The sequence below is a fragment of the Hevea brasiliensis genome, chromosome 11 (genome assembly GCF_030052815.1).
Source record: "Hevea brasiliensis isolate MT/VB/25A 57/8 chromosome 11, ASM3005281v1, whole genome shotgun sequence".
Classification (NCBI taxonomy): Eukaryota; Viridiplantae; Streptophyta; class Magnoliopsida; order Malpighiales; family Euphorbiaceae; genus Hevea; species Hevea brasiliensis.
In genome coordinates, this window is record NC_079503.1 from 29,994,016 (window position 1) to 30,013,112 (window position 19,097).

Here is a 19,097-nt window from a genome sequence, read left to right on the forward strand (position 1 = left end):
CAAATAAAGGTTAGTGCTTAATCTTCCCATTTTCTTTCACTAATCCTTGTGTTGAGCTTTGGGTAAGTTGAATTGCTAAGAAAAATTGAGGAAATGATTGAGTATTGGTGAACATTAGTTTTGGCAGCTATGAAAATGCATGGTTAGTGATTTGTTCTTATTTTTATATGGATGGGAATTAAGGTTGATTAACTCAATGGAAGTTATAGTAGGTTAATGTCCAAGTATATGTATGTTAGTGCTTGAATTAAGAGATTAAAAGTGGGACTTTGATGCTTTAATAAACTGCCATGTTGGGCAGCCTTAAAAATCATGAAATTGTATGTGAGTACATATAATTTATTGATGAGATGTCATAATGTTATATTGTGGGCAGCATGTGTAGTTGATATTGAGGTATGAGTATATGGAAGTGTATGTGTAAAATTGTTATTGAGGTACATTGAATTTTGGTGGAATTGAATGTTGTACTTTAATGGTGAATTGTGTGCATTGAGCACTTGAGTGTTCTATCCAATATGCTTGCTGGAATTGTGTTTAGTATTTGTAGAAGTGCTATGAATGAATAATGAAGTCATGAGGAGGAGGACGAATGTCAAATTGGAAGTGTAATTGTTTTGTGCAGGTTGTGTGTTGTTGGCAGTACCCAAATTAGGTTATAAGTGCAAAATTGTGAACCCAATTGGTATGAGGCCAATGGGAAGTGAAACTAGACACCAAATAGGCTAACTTTCATGTAGAAATGTTGCCAAAATTCTACATAGAAACTGACCTTAAAAATGACCAAATTCGGAATTGGTAAGTGCAGGCCCAGATTTTTAACCATATGAACAGTAGTCATTAGGATGAGCATAACTCACTCAAAACAGGTCCAATTGACTTGAAAAGTTTACCATGGATAGCTAAGACATAGAGATACAATTCTTGTGACGACACCAAAGCCCATAAATGGCCAGAACCAAGTCAAATAGCTTACACAAGTTCGGATACCAAAACTGCCAGAACTAAAAGTGACCTAAAATTGACCAAATTTTGCACCAAAGATGCAATCTGTCCAGCTTTAGTAAATTGACCATATCTTGGTCTATACAACTCAAAATGACCTGAAATTTAGCTGAGAGTGCAATAAGACATAGAGCTACAACACTTATGCAGACAACAAAGCCCAAAAATGGCCAGAACTAAGTTAAATAGCTTGCACAAGTTCGGATACCAAAACTGCCATAACTAAAAGTGACCTAAAATTGACCAAATTTTGCACCAAAGATGCAATCTGTCCAGCTTTAGTAAATTGACCATATCTTGGTCTATACATCTCAGAATGACCTGAAATTTTGCCAGGAGTGCAATAAGATATAGAGCTACAATTTTGCTTGTTTGACCAGAAGCTAAATACCAAGAGAAGTAAGACATTAAGCTAGACCAATCTAGCACACTAAAACTGAAAATTTAACATTTACATACAATGAAGCTTGAAGCAGTTTGGCAATAAATGTCAACTTGTGAAAAGGGAATTAAAGAAGACACAATAAGAAACAATTTGATGAAGAGAATTTTTCTAATTTCATCCTATAGCTTGACCCAATGGAACAGTAACCATTGGCCATGAAATCTAAAAATTTGGAATCACATATAATTAGCCTTGAATAAATTTTGGAAATTAACGCCAACGAATATAAACTTAAAATGAGGAATCCTAGTGCAACTAGAACCAACATATATGTTCAGTGTGGAAGAGTCAATGTTTATGTTTAACTAGTAATGTGAATAAGAAATATAATGATTTAATAAATCACATGAATGTATGAATGGAACATTAGTCCTTATTATCAAAGACAAGAAAAATGCTTTGAGCACAATAATACTTCAGAATAATTGATATGATATATGAATTGTCTAATGATCTACTGAATAATTGTGACATGTTGATATTAGAATCAACCTATCCATGATGCATAAAAAGGTCAACAATTTTATTGACTAGTGAAAGGCATAAAGATGTATAAACCGTATGAATAAATAATTAAATATGTAACCTTGTAATATGCCCTAGTTTGCCTAGTTGACTAGTTTGGATAAGTTGGCATGCCAATAGGGTTCTGACAGCTGTACCATAAATGGTTTCACGCCACACTATATTTTATGGCTCATTATGCCACACTATGATTTTAATAGCCTATGGCTACATGGATTATGTTATGATACTCGATTTATTGCCTGATTGTTTATATGGCTTTTAGCCCCACTGTTTGCACACCGAGAGATACTTTATGACCGATGGTGTGACGGCCCGAGGTACTAGGTACGCAGTGCTAGTTTATCCACTGTTTGCACACCGGGAGATACTTTGTGATCGATGGTGTGACGGCCTGAGGTACTAGGTACCCAGTGCTAGTACATCCGTTTATCCAGTCTGGTCAGTGTATAGGCTATACGGGCAGTCAATTAAAACATTGTTCAATTCAAGCAGTTAAGTTAAGTATGCGAAAATTTCATTACAGTTAAATTAAGCATTGAATGAAATGAGTAAAAGAGATTAGCAACAGAAACATAACAAAGATACAATTTGCAGAACCTTAGAATCTTAAAAGACAATACAGTTAGAATAATTGATTCTTGGATATTTGAATTATGAGTTATTTCTTCCTTTATTTGTATATATTATTTCTTGTTATACTATTGCAGCACTAAGCAGAAATGCTTAGCGCGATGGAATTGCTTCCTCACACTGGTACTGAAGGTAAAACCAGTACACTGTCGACTGAGATTTTTGGAGTCCAGATCTGCAGAAGTGTCAGAAGAGTTCAAGGTTGTCACCTCCTCAGCAATGCATGTAGATAGGGCTCATTTTAAACATGTTTTCTAATCCGTACATTATAATTACTGCTTATATTGTGATGTGAATTAGTAACTGTCATTTCATTTGTATATCCTGTATGTGATAAATTTATGTACTTAATTGGCAAATAATATAAGTTAATGAAATATAAGAATTCTGATATTTGAATTGATTATCTAATCATAATGATTCTGAATGAGATTGAGTTTGAGAAATTTTGAGACTAAATCTGAGTTTGAGAAACTGATGAGAATACTTTGAGATAATCTGAGTTATGAATTTGAGCATATACTGAAATTGTTTTTGGCAGGTTCGGAAGAACTGTTAGTTCAAATTATAGCCGGCACTCTGCCGGATGATCGTTAAAAATTTTTCAAATTTCTAAATTTGTTAGATTTTGTTAAACAATAAAAATAGATTAAACCTCAGATAAAGTTTTTAAACAATTAAATTAAGAACTGTAATGAAATCAGATAAGATTAGGGGCTCCAACACTCCGTGTGACACACCTTGCTTGGCTACACTGCAGACTTGTGAGGGGTGTTACGCACAGGATATTTAACAGATCAATCAGTCAATTGTAGTGAAATTGTAGTGGGCCTTAGTTTTCCGATCTCCAGCTTTTGGCCAATTAATATAGGCACTAAACTGACACTTAGCCCAAGATCATAGAGGACCTTGTCTATTTTTTTGTTGCCAATGAGGCAGGGTATGGAGAAGCTTCCTGGATCTTTCAAATTTGGAGGTAGTTTGTTTTGCAGTACGGCACTGCATTCCTCTGTTAGAACAACAGTCTCATAGTCTTCTAGTTTTCTTTTCTTTAACAAAATTTCATTAAGAAATTTAGCATAGGATGGAATTTACGAGAGTGCTTCAGTGAAGGGAATGTTGATATAAAATTTTTGTAAAACTTCTAAAAACTTCCCAAACTGCTTGTCCAATTTGGCTTTCTGAAATCTCTGAGGAAAAGGCAAGGGAGGCTGGTATGGCTCTAGTAACTTCTTTTTCTTCCTTACTTCCTCTTCATAATCTTTCTTGGCTTCTTCCTCCTTTTTCTCTGCTTGGCTTTCAGATTTTTCTGAGGTTTCCTCTATTGGTTCTTCCTCTGGTTGTACTAGAGTTCTCCCACTCCTTAATGTAACTACCTTAAAATGCTCCTTTGGGTTCATCTCTGGTTGGTTAGGTAGTTTACCAGTAGTCTTACTTGAAGAACTTGCTTGCTGAGCAATTTGATTCTCTAACATCTTATTATGGGTAGCAAGTTAGTCCATTCTAGAAGTCAGCTGTTTAATCAATTCATTCTGTTGTTGTTGAGCTGTTAGGAAACCTTCCATTATGGATTCCATGGTCATCTTTGGTTTAAGTTGCTGAGGTTGAGTAGCGGTGGTGGCTGTGCAATGTTTTGGCCTCTGTTCTAAAATCCATGGGGTGCTGGTGGTTTGTAACCCTATTGTTTGTTTATTGGCTGATTCTGTTGGTTTAACCATGACAAATTTGGGTGGTTCCTTCATCCAGGGCTGTAAGTATTTGAATATGTATTGTTGGGCTGCTTCTGGTTGAAGTTTCCCCCGTTATTGAGGTAGTTCATTTGTTCTATGGAGGGTTCATTGAAGCTATTGAATTCTGAGGTTGTATATCCTCCTCCATAGTTGTCGCAATGCTAGTTGCTTATACCAACTGTGTTGGCTTGCATTCTGTCAGGTCTCTTTATGAGTTGATCAAATTGAGCATTTATCATGCTCAGGGCATCCACTTCTAGGACCCTTGCTATTCTCTTTGCGGTTCCTCTTCCATTTGACCACTTATAATTATGATATGCGACCCTCTCTAAAAGTTCAAGTTCTTGTGTCACTGTTTTCTCCATTAGGTCACCTTCTGTAGCCGAATCTACTGTGCTCCTTGTAAAGGGTAGTAACCCATTATAGAAATTTTGTACTAGTAACCAATCCTCTACGCCATGGTGTGGACATTCCATCTGCAGGTCCTTATATCTTTCCAATGCATCATAGAGTGATTCACTTTCCTTTTGTCTTAAGGTGTTGAGCTCAAGCTTCAGTCTTGCAGTCTTTACAGGCGGGAAATACCTTGCTAGAAAAGCTTGTGAGAGGTTTTTCCAAGTGGTGAACTTTCCAGTTGGTTGAGAAAGTAACCACTTCCTTACTCTGTCTCGAAGGGAGAATGGGAATGCTCTGAGCCTTATGGCTTGATCAAACACTCCATTCATCTAAAACGTGTCACATAAGGCAAGAAAGCACTGGAGGTGATAGTGTGGATCTTTTGTTGGTGAACCTCCAAATTGGGTTTGTTGAATCATTTGAAGCCATGCTGGTTTTAACTCAAAGTTGTTGGCTTCCACTCTGGGTCTTGTGACACTGGGCTGAAATCCTTGGATAGATCGTAACACCCCTATTTACATAGCCTGGTATATTTCACTATTTCGGTGACCGGTGTTGGTCTAGACAAGTAAAAGGATTAGAACCACACTTAAGACAACTAGATAAGCCTTAAACACAATTAGTTAGTATTTTTCAATTAGTTAAGTATAAATAAGAAAAACAGAACTTAAAAAGTTAAATGAGTCGAGAGTCACAACGATGGGTGACCTTCTTGGGAAGGATTGCAAAGTCGATTTAAACTCAACTTTCTAACCGTAAAATGTGACGCTGCGATCCTTAGTACTATTGTGAACACAGTGGAAAAGAGAAAATCATGAAAAAGAATTGTTAAGCCAGTCAAATAATTAGGTCAGGGATCTGGAAGAAATATTGAATTATTTTCAAACCGGGTCGAACCGGCGAGGGGTAATTTTGTCAATTGACCCCAAGAGCTGACTCCTGACCTAACTGTCAAATAAAATTAAAGGAAAGAAAATTTCAGAATTGGAAATTTAATTAAAAAACTAATGTAAAAATAAATAAAAAAAAAGAAATAGGAAAACTAAAAAGTGATGACATCGTGCATGACCTCATGCATGATGCATTAATTATTATAATTAAAATTTATTTTATTTAAATTTTTGTCTTCCTAAGGGATAAACTAATAAAAGAAAAAAAAAAGAAGAAAACACTCATCTTCTTTCATTTGCCGTCCCTCTCTCTCCCAAGCTCTTTCTCTCAAAATCCTCCATGGAAGTTTACCCAAGTTTTCCAAAACCCTAAAAGTAACCATCAATTGTAGACTTTCCTTAACAAAAAATTATCCTTGAGTCTTGATTTGAAGATTGGAAACAAAAAAGAAAGGGGAAAATTTAAGAATTGGAGAAGATAGAAAAGCTTCATTGAGGTAAGCTTTCTTTTAAGTTAAATTAGTTATGTATGCATGGAAGTGGACTTTAAAATAAGGATTTAAATTTAGAAATCTCAAAAATTATGCTTTTCTTGTTAAACATGAATTTTGGTCAGCTAGGATTTAGGTTTAGAATGAGTAAATTTGATCTATTTAAATGGTTGTTTAGGTTGAATATTGAATATAAACTATGGATTGGTGTTCGGAATGTATACAAGTTAAATTGTATGAAAGTTAGGGTTTGGACCTAGGGTTTGGAAGACAAAAAAGTGAGAATGTGTTAAATGGTGTGTTGGACTTGGTTTGAGGTGAGAAATGGTCATTTGTGACCAATTGGAGTATGTTAGAAGTGTTGGAACCAAATGCAAATTCGGATTGCTTAGGGTCATACTGCAGGTAGCAAGACCAAGGTCCCTTTCAGAGTCTAAAACTAAAAATTTACAAGTCCAATTGGTGTGACACCAATTGAGAATGAAAATAGACACTAAATGGAACATTTTTCATTCAGGAATCATGCCCAAAAAGTGACCATAACTTAGTTAACAAATTGACCAAATCCGGATTAGGCAATCTGACCTGTACAAAAATGACCAAATGAATAGTATTTATTCATTTGGCCATAACTTGGACTAGGCAGGTCTAAATGACCTGAAATTTTACCAGTGAAAAGCTGAGATATAGACCTAAAACTTTCATGATGAACATAAACCCAAATTATGCCATTAACCAAGTTATTTGGCCACCCAAATTTGGTGACCTAAAACTGCCAGAACCAGTTTGGTGCTCAGAAATCTGGGTTAAGTCCAATCCGGTAGCCATGATTCAAATGGCTATAACTTAAGCTAAAAAACTCCAAATGGAGTGATTCAAAAAGGAGAATAAATTTAAGACAATAGGGAACATTTTCTATGAAGAAAGTGTTACCAAATTCTAACAGAAAAATGACCAATGGAACAGTGCAACATAAGACACCAAAACTGAAAATTTACAATTTTGCTTAAAAGACCTAAGTTTTGAGAAAACAACCAAAACCAACAAAATTGGTGACCAAAATGTGGTATGTGAGGATAGTTGGAGTTCCCATACCTATTAAGCCTTAGAAAGTCAACAAATTAACTTGAATAGTGTTGTAAATAGTAACCCCGAAGCACAAATTTTAAGGAACGTCAATTTTAGCATATTAAAGCTTCGTATAGGTGAATTTGAATTTATTTTGGATTTCTGATAAGTTATGATACTGAAACACTGTGAAACTGTGTGTTTCAGTTGAAAAGAACACTGGGAAAGGACCCGAGGAATCGAATCAAGGCTAAGAGGCGACTCGCTTAAGGTTTGTGCACAACATCAACATGCTTTAAAATTCATTAATAAGTGCATGAAATGTGTATTTTACTTTTGCTTTTAATTATTGAAAGTTTATTTGTGTATATTTGAAATGGCAATGTTTAGTAAATTGTTAAGATAAGTTTAGAAACCACAGTGTCATGACCATATATTTGAACACCTCACTAGCATGACTAGTGGGGGTAATCAGTTTCGAATTTTGGTTCCTTCTCTGGCTGAAGTGTTGAGGTGTGTGCCAGTAGAAAAAGAAATTGAATGGATATCCATAAATTTGAGCTAGCTAGCCTTGTGATGTGACTTCTCCTTAGCCTCTGGCTATTGAGATTATATTTGTTCCGAATGGCATGATATAACTGTGTGTTTTTATGAAATGTGTTTTGAGACTTTTGAAATGAAATTCTTTGGATTAAAATTTCATAAGTCATGTTTTGAATGTATTGCTCATGTTCAATTTAAATTTTGAATAAATGTGATTTAAATTCTGCATAAAGTTTATTTTAGTATGTTGTGCACCACTGAGTCCTAGTACTCAGCGATGGCTGTTATTGCTGTCGCTGATTTAGACACTAGAAGAGCAGTAAATTGAGCTGCTGAGGATTGAGGAGCTACCTGTTTGATGTTATCGGGTGTATTTTATACCCTGACTATAAAAATTTATTTTGATATGTAATATATGTAAATATATGGACATGTAAAACTGGTCTTGAGCCGTTTGTATAAAGTTTGTAATAAATTTTAGTTTGGATTTTTCCTAATGTAAATTTTTAATATGATGTATATAAATTATTTTACATTTAATTACATATGAATGGAAGTATTTTATTTTAATTTGAATGAAAGTAATTATTAATATTTTGGATGATATTTGAATTGGAAATTGTGGATTTGAATTTTTGGAAATTGATAAATGATGTAGAAATTGCTTGGGAGGATTGTTGTGGAATTGATAAATTATTAGAACTGCTTTTTACAGGTATTTGAGGAACTGTTTTCTCAAAATACAGACAGCACTCTACCGAAATTTCTAAAAAATTTGCGGCAAAATAAAATGGGACAAAAATTTTACTAGTTTTAAAAGTTTGTATTGTGACACCCCTTACCCGTCTACAGTATATCCGAGTAAAATATGTCACACGGTGTACCGGAACACTTTATTCTATCTCAATCATTTTTATTCTTCCTTAATTTATTTTTATCATAGTTTTGAATATAATTTATGAAATATAATTCATTTAAGTCATTTATTGAAATTATAATTTATTTGAGGTTTCGAAAATTTTATAGAAAATCCGGCAGAGTACCGGCTAAAAATGGAGAAAACAGTTCTTCGAAACCTGTGAAAAACACTTCCAATAATCATATTCAATCATCTCAAACTCCAATATCAAAATCTCAATATCTTTTAATTTCATTTCTCAATCATTCATCTCATGCGATAATCATATACAAGTCACAGATAAATATTCACTTTTCCATTCACCAACACAATTTTCATTATTTACATGAAAATCAAAATACATTACATAAGTTCAATTACATATGAGAAAATAAAAGTTAGTTACAAAATACCAAAATGAAACCTAGTGTCCTACCAATGCACTGTGGAGCGTGAGGTGACACGGACACTATGCAGAGCTGCAGGACGGTCTCACCCAGTCTGCGGTCTACTGGGCTCTCAATCAGTATCTCCAGAACCTACGCGTGGCAAAAGCAACGCGCTAAGTAATAATGCTTAGTGGTGCAATAATAAAATAACAGGGAATAGCAGAAAATAAATATGTATTGAATGTATATGTCTTATTTGTTTGTGTTTGTTATATTCATTTATTTCGTTAACTTTGTCAACTTTCATTCTTTTGGTTGCCCAAGTAACCTATACTGAACGACTGGACTGGATAAATAGGTAAACTGGCACTGGGTATCTAGTACCTCAGGCCGTCACACCATCGGTCACATATGCATCTCCCGGTGTGCAACAGAACAACTAATAAGCTGTAATAACATCAGACACAAGGCCAAATCTCAACACAAGGTCAGAATGGTTAAAAGCCATGAAATCACAGAATGGCATAATGGCATGTGCAGTATTGCTAACTGAACCCTATTGGCATGCGAAACTATCCAAACCAATCTTGTTAGGTATACTAGGGCATTTGATACTTTTGAATTCTTCAATTTTTGAATTTCAAGTTTTGGTGTCACTATTCACTTCATTAGTCAACAAAAATGTTGACTTTTGGATAGAAAATAGGTGCATTGGTTTTAACACTCCCAATGTACCACATTTTTCATTTAAAACTTGTTGGAATTAATCACCAATACCATTTCTAAGCTTAGCACTAAGGGGGCAGAATTTTCAGTTTTTGTACCCCAAATTTACTGTTCCATTAGTGACTGTTACAGTGAAAATTTAAGGAAATGGTAAACATGAAAGTTGTTTCTTATTTTGTCTAGTTGAATTTCTTTTTTTGAATCACTCCATTTGGAGTTTTGTAGCTCCGGATATGGTCCAAAAACCACAGCTGGCCGGGTTGCAAAACTGCAGAATTGACCATATCTACAGTGCAGTGAACAGTGACTTCCACTACCTTGTTGGATAGGTTCTGGTCATAATTTGGGGTAGATTTATTCATCAAAGTCGTTTGTCTATATCTTATCTTGTTGCTGTAAAAATTTCAGGTCAATTACGCCATTCTACAGTGAGTTATGGCCAAATGAACAGTTACTGTTCATTTGGTCATTCTGCAGAATTTAATTGCAGGGTATCCGGATTGGGGCCAATTTTTGGTCTACTTGCTTTGGTCTTTTGGGCATAGTTTCTTCAGCAAAATTGTGCAATTATATGTCTAGTTTCATGTCCAATTGTCCAAACACCAATTGAACCTACACAGCCAAATTTATGGCTGTCTAAGTGGGCTGGAATCACAGCCACCCTGCTGCACTCACTAGGCAACAATTTCATAAGCAAAGTCCAAGTTTCACTCCCAAACCCTAGCTCATATTCAAGGTTTACACAAATTACCTTAGTTAACTAACTAATTCATTATCCTTATGTTTATATACTTTAAACATGATTTCTAGTTCACTCCAAGTCCATCAAAAACACTCCATCTTATTCCTTCCTTAGGGCTGCCGAATTCCATGGGGTATATACACATAAATTTCATTCATTTGATTCACAAATTCCTACGTATATTACGTCTTTAACGTGGAATAAAAGAGGTATAAGTGTAAATAGGCACTAACCTCTTGTAGGGCAGAATTTTCCCAAGCTTGACTTCACTTTCTTTCCTTTTTTTAGGCTGCCTAGAGTTTCCTTAGAGTGTGTGGATAAATTTTTTGTAAAGGTGACTTAGGGTTTAGTAGTGGAATTTCATGGGAAACGGAAGTAATTAAAGGAAATTTTCATGGAGGGTTATGGAGGAGAGGTCACGGCTTGAGGAAGAAGAAGAAGAAGAGCAGAATTTTTTTGGTCTTCTTTTGTCTCTTTTATTAGTTAATTAGATGGTTGTTTAATTATGATTGGAGGGAGCTTTTAAATGACATCATAATATGTCATAAATGAGCCTTTTATCTCATTTTATATTCTTTACTTCTCTACTTATTTTCAATTTAATTTTTAGCAATATTTATTCACATTTTATGTCATAATAATTATTTACTCATCTGGACAAGTCGGCCAAAAATCGTCTCTGAAGGCGAAATGACCAAAATGCCCTCCGTTTGGCTTAACGGGTCAAAATTGTCTGTACCGATTGAAAAATTTTTCTAAATATTTTCTTGGCATTCTAATGCCATAGGAACCTCAATGACCCTTCTCTGGAGTCCCAAAATTTATTTTATGAATTTTTACCAGGGTCTAGGGCTACTAGTTGCGAGAACCGCAACTTCCCTCTGGGTTACCCATCGCTTGGGCACCGGCTCATTTAACTTGATTGTATTTTATTTCTAAAATTTTTTCTAAATTTTTCTTATTAATATTTGAGTTAATTATGGTCCCTCACTTTAGTTTAAATATTTTTCCGGACGTTCTAGCTGTCCGGACCGACACCGGTCACCGGAACAGTAGCATGTACGGAGTTGCTACCGGGAGGGTGTTACAACTCTTCCCCTCTAATTTAAATTTCGTCCTCAAAATTTACTTGATGCAAACAGTTGAGGGAACTATTGCCTCATCGTCTCTTCACTTTCCCAAGTTGCCTCCTCGGTGTTGTGGTGCCTCCAAAGCACTTTCACCAGTGGAATCTGCTTGTTCCTTAATTCTTTTACTTCTCGAACCAGGATCCATAGAGGTTCTTCTTCATATGTCAAATCCGACTATATTTCAATTTCTTCCCTGGAGATGACATGTGAAGGATCTGAACGGTATCTTCTGAGCATGGACACGTGGAACGCATTATGGATCTTGTCCAGCTCTGGTGGTAAAGCTAGCCTATAGGCCACTAGACCCACACGTTTAATGACTTCATATGGGCCAATGAACCTAGGGCTTAACTTACCTTTTCTTCCAAACCTCAATACCTTCTTCCACGGTGACACCTTGAGGAACACTTTGTCGCCAACCGCATATTCTATTTCTTTTCTCTTCAGGTCGGCATAAGATTTCTGTCTGTCTGAGGCAACCTTCAGATTAGCTTTGATTAGTTTCACTTTCTCCTCAATCTATTTCACCAGGTCTGGCCCCACCAGTTTGTCTTCGCCCAATTCAGTCCATCACAATGGAGTTCTACATTTTCTCCCATACAGTGCTTCATACGGGGCCATTTGGATACTAGCTTGGTAGCTATTGTTGTATGCAAATTCTGCCAGTGGGAGGTATTTATCCCAACTTCCCTCAAACTCAATGACACAACTCCTCAGCATATCCTCAAGGACCTGACATATTTTTCATGTTATTGTTATCATTTTAGTTCAGTAGTTGTATTAATTCAATTGGTTTAATTGTTTACCTGGATTACTCTTTCTGATTGCCCATCCGTTTGAGGATGGAAGGCTATGCTGAAGTGGAGTTTTGTACCCAAGGATTCATGCAACTTCTTCCAAAATCTCGATGTAAACCTTGGGTCTCGATCAGATATGATGGAAAGTGGAATTCCATGTAGTCTAACTATCTCACTGATATACAATTCTGCTAACTTCTCCAAAGGAGTAGTCACCCTAATCGGCAGAAAGTGTCTCGACTTCACAATCTATCTACTATCACCCATCTCGTATCATGTTTCTTCTGGGTGAGAGGTAGACCACTTACAAAATCCATGGTGACCCGATCCCATTTCCATTCAGGTATGCGTATAGGCTGTAGCAAACCTGATGGAACTTGATGTTCTGCCTTGACTTGCTGACATGTCAAGCACTTAATCACATAGTCAGCTATGTCTTTCTTCATACCAAGCCACCAATACTGAAGTTTTAGATCATGATACATCTTTGTACTTCCTGGGTGCATAGCATAAACACTGGCATGTGTCTCTTTCAGAATACTGGCTTTCAATTGCTCATTATCTGGTACACACAGTCTTCCTTTGTAATCTGCACACCCATCCGCTTTCACTTCATAATCGCTGCTTTTCCTCCGAGATTTTGCTCATAATAGCCATTAGCTTCTCATCTACCTTCTGCCCATCTAAAATCTGTAATGAGTTTGGCCTCACTTGCAACTCAGCCAAAATAGCTCCATGTCGAACCAAAGATAGACGGGCATTCAATGACCTCAAAGCTGTGATGGATTTTCTACTCAAAGCATCAGCAACTACATTTGCCTTCCCAGGATGGTAGTCAATTACACAACCATAATCTTTCAGGAACTCAATCCATCGTCTCTGTCTAAGGTTGAGCTCCTTCTGGGTTGGCAGGTATTTCAGGCTTTTGTGGTCCGTGTAAATGTAGCACTTTTCACCATACAAGTAATGCCTCCATATCTTCAGTGCGAAGATAATTGCTTCAAGCTCTAGATCATGGGTAGGGTAATTTTGTTCATGTGGCCTTAGCTGCCTGGAAGCATAAGCGACCACCTTCCCCTCTTGCATCAATACACACCCTAACCCATTATGAGAGGCATCACTGTAGACCACAAAGTCCTTTCCTGACACTGGCTGTGTTAACACTGGTGCCTCTGTCAACATAGCCTTCAACTTCTCAAAACTGGTCTGACACTTGTCATTCCAGTCAAATCTAACATTCTTGTGTAACAACTTGGTCATTGGAGCAGCTATTAAGGAAAATCCCTTCACAAATCTTCTGTAATACCCAGCTAGCCCCAAGAAGCTTCTGACCTCAGTTGTATTCCTGGGAGGCTTCCATTCCATTATTGCTTCTATTTTCTTGGGATCCACTCTAATCCCTGAAGGAACAGAAGCGTGAAAAACACAAGATTATACCATTGAATTCAAAAATTTTCACCTAGGGTCACATGCACCATGCAAGATTTATTTTTATCTATTTGATTTTAATGATACACAACATATTAAAACTATTTTAATATGTTTTTGGATCTGTATTTGCCATTTAATATTTTAAAATTAATCAGATTAATTTTAGAACCCTAGATTAAATCAAGAACGATTACACTAACCTCTTGATGTGCTGCAGCGTGTCTGCGCCTTTGAGATTCGTCTTCAGGACACCAGATGTTGTCCCTCTAGCTTGTCCACACCAAGAACACCTATGGCAGCCCTTGAACAGCTTCTAAAGCCTTTTCTATTAATTAGAAATTCAAGTTCTTCCTTTTAAGAGATTAGAGATGTAAACAGGACACTAGAAACAATTTCTAGTGTTCTTAATTCAAGAGATTGATGGCTAATCTCTTTGAATTGATGAGAGATGAAGAGAAATAGCTGGAGAGGCTCAAAGTGGCGTGACAATTGAGAGGAGAGGCTGCTGGATATGTTTTCTTTTCATAACCACACTTAAATAGCTAGGTTAACACATTAAACCCTAGCCACATGTCACCTTTTGATTAGCTCTAGGTTTAAGTGACCCAATCACATTGTGCCAAGTGTCAAACCTATATTTAATCTTGATTTTAATCATCTTACATGATTAAAAAACATTTGGCAAGCTTATGTGTTATGCCATGTGTCACCATCTCATGGTGCCACGTGTCACACTGCAAAATGACCAAAATGCCCCGGTGTCTTAATTTTGAGTTCTTAACCCAAAATAATTATTTTCTTCTTCTAATTAATTTATATCAAATATAAATTAATTAATTAATCTCTATTAATTAATTTCTCATCAATTAAATTCATATTTAAACACTTTAAATATAAATTTAATTTATAATACACATCCAATAATCTAGATTTGGTTTCAAGTCATGCTAGGGACTTTGCAATTTAATTGCAAACCAAATCTATTTAATTAATCAATTAAACTCTTTAATTAATTAATTAAATCATATTTAAATAGGTGATAACTTGTGTATGTGTGTGACTTACTAGGCTCATCACTAATTGGCAATGAGACATTATATCAACTCTTAATATCATCAGAACTCTTTCTTACCATAAATGATTTCTCTAAATCATTTTATGAACCTCATAGACCATGGTTAACACCTAGCATAGCATGCCATGGCCACCCAATTAGTAATAAGGTTTACCTTAAATGAACCTATAATCATATGTTACCATGCACTAGAATCTCTCTGTTACAAAATCCCAACTCAAGCTGGAGTCATGGTTTATGTCAAACTCCATTTGCTATGAATATTTTGTTCTCTTTTAATTCCAGTTCTTGATTAAAAGATTTTTATCATCATAAAATCTTTTATTAATAAATCTATCTGGCCTGGCCAGTAACTTTAAACATCAAGAACAATTAAATGAACATAGGATTTTATCTCTATTTACTTAGAGGAACAGATTCCATCTTGATCAACACCTACCTCCATATATAACTAGCAGGAGCCAACACATGCCCATATACCCATACATAGTACAAGTATGAAAGCAGTATCAAACTCAAACTACCTATATACAAGATAACTGTGCTATATCATGTATTTAGATTATATGCAATGATATGATTTATGACTAATGATTGACAAGAGTAAACTCAATGTGCTTGTCATAAGTGTCACCGGGTTCGACCTACTTATCATTTATAAGTTACTATCAAGTTTGAAATATGGCATAAGACTCACAATTAAATCTTATTAATATCTCATATAAATAACTTGGGAACAAACATGAATACAATCTTTCCGATAAGTCATGTCCTTATTATGAAATATCCTCGATTGTGAACCTATTTATGGTACTTTGTGCTAGAAATATTGTCACTCATATTCTTAACAACTTAAGAATAATATTTCTAACAAAATATCAATGGACCTTTTCTATTACACATAAATATATTATGTAAACGGAAAAGTGGAAATGCCTTTTATTATTAAAATATGTACAAGATACATACTAAATGATATGCTCTAGGGCATACTACTAACAATCTCCCACTAGCACTAGAGCCATTCATTACAATATCTTAGACCTATCTTCTCAAGATGTCGGTCTAACTGAGTCTGTGACATAGGCTTAGTGAATGGATCACCGGATTTTCACCGATGCTATTTTCTGCATGGCTACATCGCCGCCCAACTATTTCTCCGATAATGTGGTAGCGCCTTTCTATGTGTTTGGATTTCTGGTGAGACCTTGGTTCCTTAGCTCAGATGATCGCTGCTCCATTGTTGTCACAGTGTAATGGGCTGCGACTCAATGGAAGGAACTCCGTAAGTTACATCACGAACTTCTTTATCCAAGCGACTTCTTTTGCAACATCGATGCAACAATATACTCACCTCGATAGTGGAATCGCAATCGTGCTCTGTTTGGAACTCTTCCAACCGATCGCACCTCCATTACAAATGAACACATATCCAGAGGTAGACTTTCTATCATCGATATCTGATTGGAAATCAGAATCAGTATAACCATCCAATTGCAAGTCTCCACCTCCATAAATTAAGAATAAATCCTTAGTTCTTCTTAAGTACTAAAGAATATTCTTGACAGCTATCCAGTGTTCCAAACCTGGATTGGATTGATACCTGCTAGTCAAACTAACAGCATATGCGATATCCGGCCTAGTACACAACATTGCATACATTAAACTTCTAATAGCCGAAGCATATGGAATCCTGGCCATCTTATCTCTTTCTTCAGGTGTCTTTGGAGACATCTCTTTAGAAAGGTGGATACCATGTCTCACTGGTAACAATCCTCTCTTGGAATCAAGCATGTTAAACCTCTTTAACACCTTTTCCAAGTATAGACTTTGGGATAAACCAATTATTCTTTTCGCTCTATCTCTATAGATGTGAATCCCAAGAATATAGGTTGCCTCCCCTAAGTCTTTCATGGAGAATGTATTTGACAACCATACCTTTATAGTCGTCAACATACCGGTATCATTACCCATCAACAGTATGTCATCCACATATAAGACAAGGAAAGTGATAGCACTGTCACTAACCTTCTTATATACACATGGCTCATCCTCATTTTTGATAAAACCAAAAGATTTAATGGCTTCATCAAAACGGATGTTCCAACTCCTCGAAGCTTGTTTCAACCCATAAATGGATCGCTTTAGCTTGCATACCTTGGAACCATCTTGGGATTCAAATCCCTTAGGTTGTTCCATGAAAATGTTTTCTTCAATGTATCCATTGAGAAAAGTTGTTTTGACATCCATCTGCCAAATCTCATAATCATAATGTGCAGCTATTGCTAATAAAATCCTAATTGATTTAAGCATGGCAACAGGCGAGAAAGTCTCCTCATAGTCTATTCCTTCCCTTTGGCGAAACCCTTTCGCTACTAGCCTTGTCTTATAGGTCTCTACCTTTCCATCAGAACCAATTTTCTGCTTGAAAACCCATTTGTTCCCTATAGGTACAATACCTTCAGGTGGGTCAACAAGATCCTAAACTTGATTCTTATACATGGAATCAATCTCGGATTTCATAGCATCAATCCATTTTGAAGAGTCTATATCTGATATAGCTTCTTCATAGGTAAGTGGATCATCTCCATGATCTACTTCTTCATGAGTAGACAACTCTTGTTCTTCTTCATGAAGAAAACCATATCTCACTGGTGGGTGAGATACCCTGGTTGTTCTACGAGGAACACCTGTAGATGTTTCATCAACGGGTATAGGTTGACTAGATGGATCTATATCCATCTGATCTGTTGGTTGGTCAGAATTCTCCAATTCTAACTCTATTTGCCTTCCTTTGCCTCCTTCTTGAACAAACTGTTGTTCAAGAAATGTTTCATCTCTACTTATCACAACCTTTTGTGAAGTAGGCAAATAAAAATAATATCCAAAACTATCTTTTGGATATCCAACAAATCGACCTCTTTCTGATCTGGTCTCCAATTTATCAGTGTTCAGCTTTTTGATATAAGCTGGACAACCCCAAATCTTAACATGCTTAAGACTTGGTTTTCTTCCATGCCATATCTCATAAGGTGTGGAAGAAACTGATTTTGATGGAATCCTATTCAGAATATATAAAGCTGATTCTAATGCAAATCCCCAAAAGGAGATTGGCATATCAGTATAGCTTATCATACTACGTACCATATCCAATAGGGTACGATTTCTCCTTTCAGATACACCATTCAGCTGTGGCGTTCCTGGAGGAGTCAGCTGAGAAAAAATGCCAAGCTCTCTCAAGTAATCATCAAATTCAGAACTCAAATATTCACCTCCACGATCCGATCAAGAGCTTTAATACTCTTTCCTGTTTGATTTTCTACTTCAGATTTAAATTCTTTGAACTTTTCAAAAGATTCATGTTTGTATTTCATCAAATACAAATACCCAAACCTTGATTTATCATCAGTAAAGGTAATAAAATAATGAAAAGCCCCCTCTAGCCATTTCTTTAAACGGACCACATACATCACTATGTATTAGTTCCAAAATATTTTCAGCTCTTAGCCCTTGTCCAACAAAGGGTAATCTAGTCATTTTGCCTTGAAGGCAAGATTCAAAAGTTGGAGTAGGCTCAGAGCCCAATGAGGATAGAATCCCCATTTTCTCCAATTTTGCAATCCTATCTTCTGCAACATGACATAACCTTAAGTGCCAAATATATTTTGAACTTGAGTTTGTTTTCACCATGGCATTGTATTCTTTTAGATCACTTGCATTCAATTTGTGTTTGTCATTATTATCCAAATAATAAAGACCATCATTCATATAACCCGAACCAACATATTTATTTCCAAAATAAATATTGCAAACATCATCTGTGAACTGAAATTCATAGCCATTTCTAGTCAAACTAGATATAAAAATGATGTTCTTAAAAGCATCAGGTACATATAAAATATTATCCAAACACAAAACATGTCCAAACATGTAAAAAGATTTAGATCCTATGGCTAAAGCTTCAACAGTTGAGCCATTGCCAATCCGGACTCTAATATCTTGAGAACGCAAGTACTCTTGTTTGCTAGTTCACGCATATCATTAGAAATGTGAAGCGGCACGATAACTAAAACCCAAGCTGTAGATGAACTATAAGTATCATCGAATCTAAATAACAAGATATGGACATACCTTAGAAGGTGTATCCTTCTTGTCCTTGAGAGAAGCAAGATACTCAGGCGGT

The 19,097-nt window shown here is 35.9% G+C and overlaps 1 non-coding gene across 1 annotated transcript; it reads left to right on the forward strand.

Moving 5' to 3' along the window:
• Nucleotides 1-4,791: 4,791 nt before the first annotated feature.
• On the forward strand, nt 4,792-4,898 carry LOC131170976 (small nucleolar RNA R71). The gene has a single exon (XR_009141736.1). It is a non-coding gene; the product is annotated as a small nucleolar RNA R71 (small nucleolar RNA).
• Nucleotides 4,899-19,097: the final 14,199 nt, after the last annotated feature.